Source organism: Artibeus jamaicensis, unplaced genomic scaffold (genome assembly GCF_021234435.1).
Source record: "Artibeus jamaicensis isolate MK-2021 breed Jamaican fruit bat unplaced genomic scaffold, CSHL_Jam_final contig_465, whole genome shotgun sequence".
Taxonomy (NCBI): Eukaryota; Metazoa; Chordata; class Mammalia; order Chiroptera; family Phyllostomidae; genus Artibeus; species Artibeus jamaicensis.
This window is the reverse complement of record NW_026521843.1, coordinates 30,766,657-30,780,564: the sequence shown is the minus strand read 5'-3', so window position 1 is coordinate 30,780,564 and position 13,908 is coordinate 30,766,657.

Genomic DNA, 13,908 nt, shown 5'->3' with positions numbered 1-13,908 from the left:
TGAGAATAGATTTCTCCAGTAGGCAAAATGACTGCAACACAAGAGGCCTTTCTTGGTGATAGGAACACCCCCTGAGATCTGCTAGTCCCAGGAGTCAGGCAACGTGCATTCCTCCCTGGGCTTTACCCTCAACTGCTGTTTATGCTTGGGCAACTCAGCCCATCTACATACACAGGTTCAACAGTGCAGTGATATATCTCACGAGAAGCTGAGAAAAGGCCCAGTCAGGGCCATGAAACAGGACATGCTTTGTGGGTTCCACAGTGTGAGTCAAAGTATGAGTATAGCATCTCAGGAAGCCCCTCCTGCTCCCAGGTGGGCACTATGTCCTTGCCAAGTGCCTGTGGGTTAGGGATTTTGGTTCACGTATTATATCCCATCCCTAGGAGACTGTAGTCAACTCTGGGGTTGCCTCAGCCAAAGGATTCTACCACTGTGGCAGACATCAGGTATCAAGTAGCCTTACCTCCATTCACCTATCCCCCCACCTCTATACTTTGCCTTTGCCTTTTTCAACTGTGCCAACCACAAACCCCCCTACTCGGTGCTGAGTGTGGTGGGTACACTCTCATCAATTGCTGTCAAATCTTCTGTGTCTCTACTCAGCAAAGCAGCCTACTGAAGCACAGTGATCAGGTTCAGATGCATCAAGCACAGGCTAGCAAAACAGCACTTTTTGCACTGCAGCTTTGATGGAGGTGCCATAGATATCTTAGTTACCAGGATTTCAAAGGAGGTGGGAGGGAGGTGGGAGGCAGGCCTCCCAAACAGACATGCTTCATGTAAGAATTCACACAAAAAAGGAAGAGAACCTGAGCCATGATGTGTGGACCCTCAACAAGATCAAAGATACAAAATTGGATAAAAAGAAGATTTTAAGAGAGGTTGGTTGAGCAATTTCTTTGTAGAAAGGTGTTGTGGGCTACAATTCCCCACTCCACCCTCTGTTCGGGGGCAGGGATGTGCTTTCTCTAACAATTCATCTAGAGAAACTCTCCAGGGCAATCACTCAGGACGCTCCAGGTGTGATTTCTGTGATTGAACGATGCCAAAGACTGGCACCTGACTCACTCCTAGAAATAGGAATGTAGACTGAGGTCTGACTCCTGCCCAGGAAATGCAGGTGAGAAAAGAGCAACTGTTTGGTAGGAGCTGAGAGAGGCAAGCTGTGTTGGACAAGCTTGTATTTTCAAGAAACATGGGAGGTCTCCCTGTGAGCTGCATGTGTGCCACCCAGGAAAGAAAACTGTCATCGGGTCATCATGAATGAGGGTGCCTATAGGGACGAGGAAGCCTCAGCTGAAAGAGGCTGAATGTATACCCACGTCCAGGAGCTGAGGAAGGAATCTCAAGGGAACATCCAGAACAGCAGGACGAGGGCCCAGCAGGGAAACCCAAAGAGCCTACAAAGTCCTCAATAGAGAAAGGCTTTTAAAACCACTTTCCAAGCCCCGGGAAAGAACAGAGCCACCCAATGAACTCTGCCCTGTATCCTCACCTCTTCTCACACCAACCCCCGAAGGGTCAAACCGGCAGCAAACGAAGGGTGATAGAGAGGGAAAGGAGAAGCAGAAGACAAGTCCCCATTCCCACTCGGAAAATTTCCAGGTGGAGCCAAGGAATGTTTCATGTTGGTCAAGTTCAGAGGTTTTATGTATATATTTTGGACTGGATATTCTCATTTCTGAATCAACTCAGTATAACTAACTGAATCCATTGGACTATATTTCCTAAGGAGCTTGCCAGAATTTTCCTCCAGAGGCAGAGAAAGATCTCTCCACTGAATTAAATTGAACGTAGGTAATGTGGTGTTCTCTTTCCCACACAAGTCCTCTTCTTGAACATGCTGGTTATACATTTTTTAGAAAACATACATCTACAATCTGGGCTCCAGCCCCCTCTGTCCTTCATTACACCAGGCTCTCCACATTTACCACCTGACCGCAGTTATCCAGGGGGCATTCGCGGAGACAGAGTTACCACCTGGTGGGTCAAGAGGGGGAACCGATGACTCTAACTCCCCAATATTCTTTCAAAAGCCTTGAGCTCTGTGGGGTATGATTTGGAGTGCTTCCCAGAAATCCTCTGGCTCATAAATTCCTCTCCTTCATCTTTCTCATGGCCTGCTGCATTGCAGAAATCTCATCATTCCTTTATGATAGCCACATGCTAAAATTAAAATATTCTGTGAAAGGTCAGGAATTTTACGTTCATCTTTCACACCTTATTGTGAATTATTATATTTCTTAAAATTTTAACGTATGCTCCTTTTTGACAGATATTTTATGCATGCCTTTAATATTTAACATTATCACGATTTACATAACATCACTAAAACAAATCCAAATAAGTATAATACTGAATATGCTTTTTTAAAAAATTCACATGCTCTCCAGAAATCCTGACCCTTCCATCTCACAGAGCTCAAACAGTCACCACACTGCATCATCTTGGTTGAGCCCCATATTAAAACTGGCTGAGAGCACAGTTCAGAAAAAAAAGTAAAACTGTTTAGTATTTGTTGGTCAGAGGGCAGGGGAAAATGGGAGCGGACTTGCTGAAAATTGTAGCAAAATAACGGGGTATCATCTGGACATAGCCAAGGAGACACAGTAGGTATGTTGGGGCTTTAGGGTTCAATTTTCTGAATACTGCTACAGAACAATAATTTTTTTCCAAAAGGACAGAGGATGATATGTTTAGATTTGTGACTGTAAAACTCAGCCTCATAAAGTAGCATCCCATTTCTTATAATAATTCCCTGTTCATTTATTGTACCAAGGTATTTCAGAAAACCTGCAGGGATCAGAGCAGGGAGGAGGCGGCTTTGAAACCACAATCCAGCACCTCTGAAGAGCTGCATGACCCTGGGCATACACCATACCTTCTCCAGGCCTATTTTCTCATCTAAAAATGGGACAAAAATAGATACCCTGAACCATCCGCTGTGGAGCTTGAACCATCGCTAGGTAAGTGTCAAGTGCGGTGCATCATCGCACACACTAAGGGTCTGATGTCATTTTCAGCAGTGTGTATAGGGGACCACAGAAGATTCTTGCATTCCAGGAGAAACAGAAACATGAAAGCTTAAGGACCCCAAAAGATAAGCCATAAAGTGAGCCGGGATTTCCCCCAGGGGATTGATAATGACCTAGTCCTGCTGCAGGCTGTCTGGAGTGTGGCAGACTGGCTAGCATCAGCGCAGGCGGTAGCCCTTCCTCCTTACTGTCTTGGGATTTTTGGAGATAATCACCCTGAAAGTCATGAAGTAACCTCAGCCTCAGCTCACCCATGTCAACCCTAAGGGAAAGGGTTGTGGGGAAATCTAAAGGTGCTGAGTACTGAGAAGGAAAGAGCCTTGGAGAGAGAAAATGGGAAAACTCCCCCACCCCAAACTATCTGTCAGTTTCACAGTCCTGCCCCAGCCTTTCTCTCCTCCCAGGTGCCATTGCCACACAGCAGACACACAATTAATTTGAGTCACACAAAGCCAGTCTTGTCACACTCCAGGCTGGGAGCTGACAGGCTGTGTTATCTGCACTCAGCTATTAGCAGGCACTACTGGGAAGGCTTCCTACTATCTCTGCCATCTTCCCTTATCAACAGCCCCAGGCAGCTGCTGAAGCAGCCCCAGCAGGATGCCTCCAGCCAAGCTGCCGATGAGCTTGGGCCCTGCTAGAACATTCCTGTTCCTTAAAGGGAGTTTCTCAACCAAGCAGCTTAGGGCTCCAGGAGTAGGGTCTCCTTGCTAGGGGGGAATTGGAACTGGCAGAGAAAAGAGGTGGCAGTTCATCACTTGATGCCCCTGGACTGAGAAGTGGAACCTGATCCTCAACTTTCCAAGAAGTTCTGTCTGTTGAAGAAAATCTATTGTTCCAATCTGATAGGGAAGGTGGTCCTGAGGGTGTTTCTCAGCCTAGCAGTGAAATAGCCTCTCTCCTCACTCCCAGGTTGCCAGCCACCGCACAGAGCCCCCCCTTCCTCCCGCCTCCCTCCCTCCCCCCTCTGAGACAAGATTCTACAAAGATCCCACCCCTGCCCTGTGGCTGTTATTTCCAGTACCAGAACAGACATTATCTTACTTAAGGCAAGGTAGGCATTTTTGTATTATTACTATAAAACCTTTCAACACAGATGTAATTATATATATTTTACATTTCAGAAAAGTGAAGGTTATGGATGTTAATTAACATGCCCAAAATCGCAGGTTAGGTAAGCAGTAAGTGAAGATTTTAACCAGGTTTGCCTGCCTACAATGTTGGCACTCTTTATTACAACAGTAAATGATCCTCTAATACCAGGATATAGATGAGAATGCGGGTGACCACGGCTCCCAAATCCAAGACAATTAGGTCATACCCATTTCCCTCCCAACGCTCAGGAAAGGCCCTTTAAATTGACAACAGCTCCAAGTTTCAGTGCCACAGGTCAGGTCTCCCAGGGTCTGGGGAAGTCAGGGAACCTGTCGGCCCCTGGAACACACATAAACAACCAGTCAAAAGGCTTCCACCCTACACAGCCACTGCTGGGAAACAGCACCTGCCCTGGGACCATATCCCACAGGGTACCTTGTACTCGGGGTGTCCACACGTCTACTCCTGCCAAAGGAATGCTAGCGGAAGCAACGTTCACCGAACACGGGCTGACGTTTTTCAGAAGTAAATGCACCCTCTGCTCTGTATCTTCCCTCTTGTGGTCAAAAAGAGAGGACGCCAAGCTGTGCTGGTGGTTCTCAAATTAGCTGCACATTAGAATCACCTGCGGTTTTAAAAGACCATCCCAGCGAAAAGGCCACACCAGAAACCAGTTTAATCGGAATCTCAGGATGAGAACCAAGTACACTGTCCGTTTTTAAAGTTCTAAGGTGATTCTACTGACCAGCTAGGTTGCAGAACCAGTACCCTGGGGGAATGGTGAAGCCAGCAAGTAGAAGAAACCTGGGTCTCCAATAACGCAAGGAGAAAACCCACCACTGACAATAACCACACACATTTGACTATCAGTGCACGAGAGATAAACTTCTCACACTGGAAGCTGCTTCTCACATTGGAAGCTGCTCAAGGAGAGGAAAAGCCCCAGCCCTTGCAGTGACCAGCCTTTATTTCTTTCCCGGGCACATTACATGATGGTCCTCATTTACTATGCCCATGTTGGCTTTAGGTGGTTACCTTTTACAGAAAACAAAGGAGCCAGTGCCACTAATCACATCACAGAAGAAGGATATTTGCAAATGCAAAGAGAAAAGTAGTTGAACCAGTTACGTTCCATACTGGATACTGGGGAGTTTTAGCATGGATTTTGGGAAGTTACAGTAAGCACTTTCTTGAGACTTCTGTCTCAATTCAGGGTGAGGGAGTTTTAGCAAAAGCAAGTCTCATAGCAGCCTAGGCACATTGCAGGCCTGATTCCCCATGGGAGAATCTATTCGTGGGTGTAGGTCCTGTGCATCTCTGAGTGGGAGCTGAGCCCATGTGATGCAAAATGGTCTCCTACACCTGATACTTTGCGTTTTTATTTCTTATAGGTGCCAGTATTACTCTGATTAATATACTCATTAGGAATCCAGAATTAATGAAAGACTTTTATTTTTTATTCCAAAGGAAACTCAAGATGTTCTTTATGCTATAATCCTCTTTGCCGTGGGACATGGCTCAGTCCTTGATGTCAGGGAATTAAGACACCTGTTCCTATTCAGAGCAGTGCCCCCCACACCCTCTGATCAAACCGAACTATGCTAAAGAGCAAACATGCAACAGCATTCACATTCCTGTAGCATAAATAGTACTTCAAATACCCTCTCATTCATTAGCTAGTCTTATTGTCATAAGAGCTCTAGAACGAGGGCCTCCTCCTAAGTTACGTGATGACACCATTTACAGACAGAGCACATGTGACCCAGAGGAGGAAACTGAGCTGCCTAAAACTTACATAGCCGATGAGTGGCAGAGCCATGTCTAGAGCTCAATATTCTAATTTTTCCAGCATATCCAGCAATTCTGACCTGTTCTTTAGAGTCCCCGAGACAGAAGACAGAAAATAATTTGCCACAGAAAGGGACACACTTTGAGTTTACTCTGAAGCCCTGTATGGTGGGATCAGGCATGAACCTTATAAGAAACCCCATGCTGAGAAACGGAACAAACATTGCTGGTTTCCAACACCGTCTTCTGCGAAAACCCTAGGGTCCTCCTGGTATTGAGTTCCTGCTAGCCCAGGGCACTGAGTTTCAGAAACTTCCCCCAAACTTCAGTTGCGGAGATCTTGGAAAGTGCAAGAAAACTTGCTTAAAAACAAAAACTTCTCATTTCAATTCCACAAGGTTGCCGAGGGCTGGGTGTACAGCCTACTCTGCCCACAATATGGTGTTGAGTGGAGGTTATATGGCAAATAAAAGGGCCAGAGCTTACATAAGGAGAAACCCGGAGGCCATAGTCATGTCTCTGGGGATGTCGGAGATGTCAGTGTGGCCCAGGCCCAACTCGGGTGAAACAGCGATGGGATCCCAATGAAGTTCCTTTCCTTTACCAATGCAATCCATTCACACTGCTTACTGGACTACATCCTGGAACTCCGTACAAGTCACTGGGACCCAGAAAAATGCATTGGGAGGCCTTAATCTAAATCCTCTCCATCTCCCAAGCCCCTAGCAAAATGATTCAATGATGACTTTAAATGTAGCTGTCACAGGGCCAGTACATTACACACCTATGATGGCACCATTCCCCAACTATTGCACCCCCTATAGTTGTCAGTGCACAGCCTACAGAGTTTCTCCTTTTAGCAGAAAATTGTGCTTCATCCAGCTGAATATAAGTTTACTTTAACAGACAGGAATTTACTGACTAGGAGAGGTATCAGGTGGCAACACTAAACAAAAATTAGGCAGCATCCCAGAAAAAAAGAGAGCTGTCCCCTTCATTCACCCAGATGCTTGGTAACACTCTTAGATACCACATATTAAAACTGAGTTACTGGTTCACTTGCCAGATTATGAGCTCCCTGGGAGCAGAAACTCTATCCTACCCCAGCATCTGGCACACAGCATGGCACATAGCAGGTGCTCAATACACCTTTGTCGACAGATGATGGATGCATTTGTTTACAAATTGATTGAATGACTATTCCAAACCAAGCACCATTCTGGGAACTGGGGGTGCAATGGTAAATGAAACAGGCAAAATCCCATCCCTGCCCCATGGAGCTTAGACTTTCTAGAAACTGAGTAAATGAATAAATGAGCACAAGTGCTGAATAAATTTAGGCCACAGGGGCAACATCTGTATGATAACGGTTGACAGTTCCTAAGTGCTAACCAGATTATGAGGCTGAACGGAACCTTCTTAATCTAGAAGGGTAGTATGGTAAATTGCTTAAGAACATGGCTACAAAACCATACTCTTAGAGTCACATTTAACTCTGCCACTTGCTAACTATGTGGCCTTGGTCAGCTTACTTAGCCATTTCTGAGTCTCAGCTTCCTCAGCTAACAAATGAGATAATACAGTTGTGAGAATTAAATGACGTAATTCCCATAGAGATCACTTAAACGGTTCCTGGTACACACTAAGCATCCATAGGTCAATAATTGCTGTCACTATTCCATTTAACCCTCACATCAGCCCTATGAAATCGGTACCTCAGAATTTTGATAATGCAGAAACGGAGGCTTAGAGAAGTAAAACAGAATATCTAAGGTCAAGCCGATAGAAACTGGCAAAGCCAGATCAAATCCAGCTTCTTCAATTTGAAAGTCCGTGCTGTTAACACTATGACTTGTGCAAAGACCAGCCTCACCAGAGTCGGCATCGCAAAGAGCCGACAGGGCTCTGAGAAGAGCCTCTACCCACAGGATCTCCCCAGGAGCCAACACAGTGCCTATTAGCCTTTCAAGGTAAAGCATCCTCTGTAAAGTAAAAATACCTCCACCCTCAACTCATTGCAGATGGGGAGCTGTAAAAGGATCACCGGAGAATGGAATTCTGAGATTATGGGCATTGTTCTAAGCTCTTTTTGTTATTGGTGGGGGAGGTGGGACTGGAGACCAAGGCATTATCTGGGAAAATCAAGCTTGGGCAGGAGCTTCACTGAGCTGATAACATGAGGACTTGAGAGGAATATAGAAGGGAAAATTACCGCAAGAGCACCACTCTTTGTGGGGTGTTCCACTTTTGTATGATCTGGAGCAGAAGGAAAAGGAGGTAGACACGGTGACAGGTTGGTGTGACTGGGACATACGTGTGGGCAGAGCACGCAGACATGGCCCTTGCAGAACTTCCCCTGATGAATAGATTCTTACCACGAATTGTAGGGAGGGAAGAGGTCAGTTTTCCATCCTGCTGTAGACACAGGACGTCCTGACCTCCCCTTGCTGCTGTGACAGGACAGGAACAAAGGGCACAGGTGAAATGGAGACTGAGCTGGCCCAACCCTCATCCCCACAAAAGAACTCCTGAACTCCTAAGAAGGCTGAACCAGAGTGGGCCAGTGACTGTACCCTGGCAGACAGAAATAGAAGAGGGAAGGAGGGAAGATAGAGGAGGAAAGAAGAAAGGAGTAACAAGAAAAGGATAGAGAAGGATGTCCCACCCACCCAGACCAAAATAACAGACTGGGCTGAGTTTTCTCCCCTGTTCCTTTGGATGACTCCACCCCGTCCATTTTCCACATCACCCTTTCCAGGGACTGAAATAAAAACTACACACATAACAGCCCATCTCACACACAGCCTCAACTGTACTCTCTCATCTTGTACATCATCTCCCTGTACTAAAAGATATAGATCACTGTATTTTCCATTAACAAGAAGATGATCAAATTCTCCACCTGAGTGACAAAGGAGAGATGGAATTGCTAATGGGCAGAAGAAAGAGGGGAGTGCCTAAAGCTCACTGCTAAGGCTTATGAGACATTTCAGAGCTGACATCTGATCTCTGAAGGCTCTAATAATGCTCTTCGACATCATTTCCCCATGGGTTGCAGAGGTAAGGGGGGAAAGATTCAAATATCAATTTCGGGGTTTAAGGATGCTTGCCAACTTTGCTCCAGATAAAATTTCACTTTAATAACAAGTAGGTGTTAAGATTTATTAGTGGTGCTAGAAAGTCTCTGTTGCTTAGCCTATCCCAGAAAAGCCATTTCATAAATGTTGGAGAGATTGTGGGTCAGTGAACGGGTGACTAATAGATGGAAGGATGGGTGGATGGAGATGGACATGGGTAGATGAGTGGGTGGGAGGATAAATGAGTGGATCTCTGTATTACATATAAAGATTCATCCTTTGCTTACAGAAAGAAGTACTTTTTAAAGAGTGGTCATTGGGAGCTGGTACATGTATATAGCATTGGAAATGGTACCATAATTAATTTAGCTCTATATGTCACTGAACTAACCTATCAGCCCCATATAAGAACTTTATACCTTCTCATCAAGTCACATTTTTTTTTCAGTTACTTTTATCATCCTTGCACTCCCTCCCCTGGGTATCTCATTTTCTCCTACAAAAAAAAAAATACCAACTACTAGAAGAGAACCCCAGCATCCCCACCCCTTGCTCTGACCTCTGTCCTGGTCTTGCATCCTCTCTCTAGCTGCCTGCTCTGAGTACATCTGGATGCCCAGAGCCACTTCCGGCTCCGCATGTTGACAGTGTTGCCTAAACGATGTTGACTTCTCTCCCACCCAGTCCAGCTCCCTTATGTAACTTTTCTATTTTTAAGGACTACCTATCTCCATTCTTCAACATTTTAATAACAAACTTTAAATCAGTTTTATTTCCTTCCCTTCTTATGTTATCTATCAGTAGGTCATTTTATCACACTATCACAAAGGCCTTTTGAAATGCTCCCAGCCTCTGATTTTTCCTCTCTGCAGTCAGTGCCATGCACACATTTATTCATTCATTTACGCATGAACACTACTCAGAGTGTCCATGCCTCTGCAATGCTCAGTGTGAGCTCTGCACTAGGGATAGAAAGATGAATAAAATAGAGCTGCTGACCAGAAGTATCTCAAAATCTCAGTAAATACTCCATAAAGCAATACATTGACTATATCTGGGGTCTCCTCAAAATTTTAGGCAGCTACCTGTTGTCTGGGATCCATAATCATTGCCCAAACCCTGTCTTAGCCTTGGCCTTGGAGACTGGTTTTAGTGCAAATTCTTCAGTGTTTACAGAATAATTCCTGTGAGTTGTAACCAGGTTTACTGGGGCCTGGGCCTATACCCTGTACCTTCTCCTTTCAAAATTATGATGTTGAGACTTGGGATGCTGACTTGGGACTCGAAGAAACAGCAGAATTGGCTAAAATTAAAATATTGGTGATAAATCGGTTAGTCCCCTGGAGCTAAGAATGCTGATGCTGAGAGAGCAGGAAAAAAAGGATGCTAATAATAATGGTAAAAATATGGAATACAAGTAATCAAGAGACTCAACCCCAATTAACAGTTCTGGCACTTTCTCAACCACCAGACACAGGTCCTAAAACTATCAGAATGACTCCTAGAATCACACAGGACAACAGAGTCTAAAGCTAAAAATGCTTTATAAGCATAAAACCTTATAAATGTGATTCATCTGGATGGCTTGAGGAAAGAAATAAAAACAATTTGGGGAGAGGATATCGATTTCAAGAGGAGCCTGCCCTCATGAGCCAGAAGGAAGAAATGAAAACTCCAACCCCCATCTACAGAAAAACTGCTGTTTTCACGTGCGCCTGGAAAAGTTGGAGGATCAGAGGAAATGTGTATATTTACAAGCAAGGCAAAGAGAAAAATGCCACCATAAAACTGAGGAGGAGGGATAATATAATAAAACAATACAGAGTGTCCTATAACCACGGAAACAGTAACAACGCTAAAACAGAAATAGCTTATTAAGTTAAAACAACAGTAAATCTGTCGGAACAGCCCATTGAAACTCTCATCTTATGATAGTAAAAAGCCTCTTCCAGGCCTATTGTCTTATACTTTCATTAAACTACAATTTTATAAGCTAAATTATGGTCAATTCTTGTTCAATTCCCAGAATAAAATTGAGTTAAACTCTTAATTTGGGAGATACATCTTTTCCAAGTGACAAATACAAAATGGACAGCCCCCAAAGCCTGACAACTCAGGCTTTGAGGACTCAGGCGGGGAACTAAGGCGCAGGAGGGCTGCCCCAGAGTCTGGATCTGGGGCCCTGTGCAGATGTGGCCCATCGTGGTTACACAGAGGGCACTGTCCAGGCTACTTTCTCAGCATTTCTCCAGGCTCCTTCTGACCCAGGGAGAGCAGAACAAGGAAACTTGTTTTCCTCCTCCAGCTAGGAGGGCTCATATCTCAGGTGAGGTTGAAGTTTGAATCAGCCAGCTCTATTACCTCCGTTTCCTCAAAAACTAGGTCGACTGTCCCTACAGTCCCCACGCCCATGCAGCGGCATATATATCAAGCAGCATGTAACAGAAATTCCCCGTACATCCCTGCTGGTTAGGCCTCAGTTCTGAACCTCCTACCTTACCTGACAGCCTGGATTTCTTTTTTCTTTAACTGGTATCTGGTAGACAAGCATCTTTGTGGCAGTGTCCCAGGAAAGCATTTTTGTTTTCACCCACACATCCAGTTTTATAAGCTAAATTATATCCACTACTTAAAACTGCCAAGGATGAGCTTAAGTACTTAATATAGCTATGTTATTTTTCACACAGCTTAGCGCCCCACACGACGGCCACCAACCCCCTCTTTCACTGTCAAACCCTAGCCCCACTTTCTGCTCCCTAATGTCCCACCTCACCCACACGTAAACCAAGTGTTCGTGTGGCCCCATCCCCACACCCAGGCCCTGGCTCAGGCTCCCCCAGCCTGAAATGACCTTGCCTTCAGAGCAAACTTTTCCCATCCTTCATAGCTCTGGCCAAATCTCACCTCTTCCTTGGAGTTCTCCCAGGCTCCTCCGTGTTCACGGTAATCCCTCTCACCCTTGAGAGCCCCAGGCACTTTGCTAATGCCCCGAGAGCATACACCTCATCTACCTAGTATTGTATAACTGGGGGAATTATTGAGAAATAAAGTTATTGGTGTGAATATTGTTTTCCTCTCATCCACCTCAGGATAAAGTAGCCAACCTTGCTTTTCTCCCAAGATTCAAGTTGAAATTTACACACACATACATGCACACACATGCACATGGACACAGAATTTCTATTTCGGACCTGTTGAGGAAGACTGAGCTGGGGTTGCTGAAGGGGAGGCATGGATATGAATGCTGAGAGGGGAGCCAGGGAAGCCACCTGCTTGAGGAGACTTGTTTTCTTTAAGACAGGGGTTAAGGGGAGATGCCAATGGCCTCCCTAAGAGGCAGTGCCCTGGATGGGAAGGGACGGGAATTGGGGGACGGTTAGATGGCAGACTGCCATCACCGGGGGAGGTACAAGAGGGGCATCCCTGTGACTTCCCCCATAGCATCAGAACTGGGGGCAGAGGGACAGGATCACTCCCTGCAGGGCCACCATGTGGGCAAAGGGCCAGTGTGAAAATGGAAACACCATGGCCCAAGGATCTAGCCCCTCCCTGGTTTGAGGTACATGTAAGCCCAGAATTCATGAGATCTATGATCTCATAGAGTGGAGAGGGAACCCCAATAATAACTGAGACTTACGTTTCTGCCCAACATGCACGTGGAGACTCAGAGCACATAAAATTTGACCTAGAAAAAGATTAGGACATGGATTGTATTAAAAATTCATACCTGCACCTGGCTGGTGTGGCTCATTGGATTGAGTGCCAGCCTGTGAACCAAAGGATCTCTGGTTTGATTCCCAGTCAGGACACATGCCTGGGTTGCAGCCAGGTCCCCAGTAGGGGGCACGTGAAGGGCAATGACATACCGATGTTTCTGTCCCTCTTCCTCCCTCCCTTTCTCTAAAATAAACAAAATATTTTTTAAATGCATACCTGCTACATTTGTGTTAAATCACTCACGGACACACTTGTCTCCCCCACTGGATTGGGAGCCCCTGGAATCAGGGGTCTTGACCTCCCTCATCTGGCCCTCTTCCCCCACCCAAGCTTTCACAGTCTAAATTATCGAAGGCAGTCCCTGAGGTGGCAAAATAAAAACTGAAGGAAATGATGCCATTTCACTGGCAGTTTGCAATCCACAGCCGTAAAAGGCGAGTGGCTAGGTCATCTTCCCATAAATCCACGGTTCTGCGGGAAAAGCAGACGAAGTCAGCTGGGGAGCCAGGCCACGGCTTTGTTTTTGCAACTTTTTCCATTGCAGTGCCCTTTATATATATAGCCCGGGTGGAATGCATCATAAAATGTGACATTTTATCACAGCAGTTTGTAAATTTTACAGAAGCAGGCTCCCTGTAAATCACCCAGCTTATTCCCTCGCTGACTTTATTATAGCAAATCCAGTCATGGATAAACTGTATGCCAGTTTACTTGAAATTTATCTTTTTTATTCAAGCTGAACTGCATCCTTTTAATATTCTTCTCTCTTCTAATGATAAGGCATAATGATAACCTTATTTCCTATTCAGACAGCTTTAAGGACTCTCCTTTCTCTGGAAATGAAATTCCTGTTCAGGGCCTCTTTTCTCCCCGAGCCATTTAGAATCTGTTTGTTGTGTTAGAAAATGTGGGGATCTGTCTGAACCAGGTCTTGTGAAGTCCCTGGAGCTTGCACTGATTTTTCTCCCTCAGTTTCCCCCAGCATGTCTGCTTCCCTGGGCCCAGGACTTTTCCACGACCTCCCTCTACTCACCTCACCCACTCCCCAGAGCCCTGTCCTCCAGACCATCCACTTAGGGGTAACACACTACTAAACTAACTCAACAGGAGGCCCTTAGACTGATGTGGCTCTGATGCCAGTGGTGGCCTGTGTAAGCAAACCAAACCGAAGTGAAGAATAAGCAATCACGAAC